This window comes from Zeus faber (genome assembly GCF_960531495.2).
Source record: "Zeus faber genome assembly, chromosome: 13".
Classification (NCBI taxonomy): Eukaryota; Metazoa; Chordata; class Actinopteri; order Zeiformes; family Zeidae; genus Zeus; species Zeus faber.
The window spans coordinates 29,506,580-29,507,498 of record NC_137198.1 but is presented as its reverse complement, the minus strand read 5'-3'; positions in this window follow the sequence as shown (position 1 = coordinate 29,507,498).

Genomic DNA, 919 nt, shown 5'->3' with positions numbered 1-919 from the left:
GATGGCCTGGATGGCATCTGCTGGTAACACCTAATTGGTCAGGACAGCTCTCGGCCTCCCCTACATCCTGGTGCAGATAGGAGTATTTTACTAAGTAAAGAAAGTTGATAAAAATGCTTTTACTACTACGGTTCACAGGTAGAATTTAATTTCTTGGACAATCAGGCCACTTGATGAATAGGTCTTCATTTTGTAAATATTTGAGATTGTAAAAATCAAACACTATCCAGTGCCAAAACGACCACTATAGAGTCAATTCACTCTCATAAACACTTACCCTAAGACTTGTGCACATATACCCATACCTGGTGTCAGATATTGGTCCGATACCAGCTCAAAATCAAGAATCGCATCAGAGAGCATTCAATTCAATACAAAGCTCTGACATAGATCTATATCCAACAAAGAAAATAAATGTGATGATTTGCAATCATGTCCCAGTCACAGTGGCTTCAGAACTCAGTTAATTACAATGTAAACGTCAATATAAATTAGAGGCGTTTGCGCAGTGTTTTACGCAAGTTTGGTCATCTTTGACACACAGACTTTGTTGATTCAACAAAATAACGCTTTAGTTGTATTGACCGCAAAATCCAAACTTTTGGACTATTCTGCTATGCCAGAGTATAAATTAACAACATACAATAGAGATGTGGTTTACAGTGAGCCACGAGGCAGGAAATAGATGATTACCTTTCCTTAATTTGTGCTTATATGCATATAGTAACCAACTCTAATGCTTGGGCTGCGGTACCGCCTGCTTGGCGTAGACACGCAAATCAATCCCGTTCCACCAACTTATTGTGTGACCGGTGTCTTCATCTATACCGTCCAGTAATGGATGAGTTTAGAGCAGGGTATGGAACGATACACCAGTTTGTCTTGCAGTGAGGAAGCACCATCGCTGAGTCTGCAGATT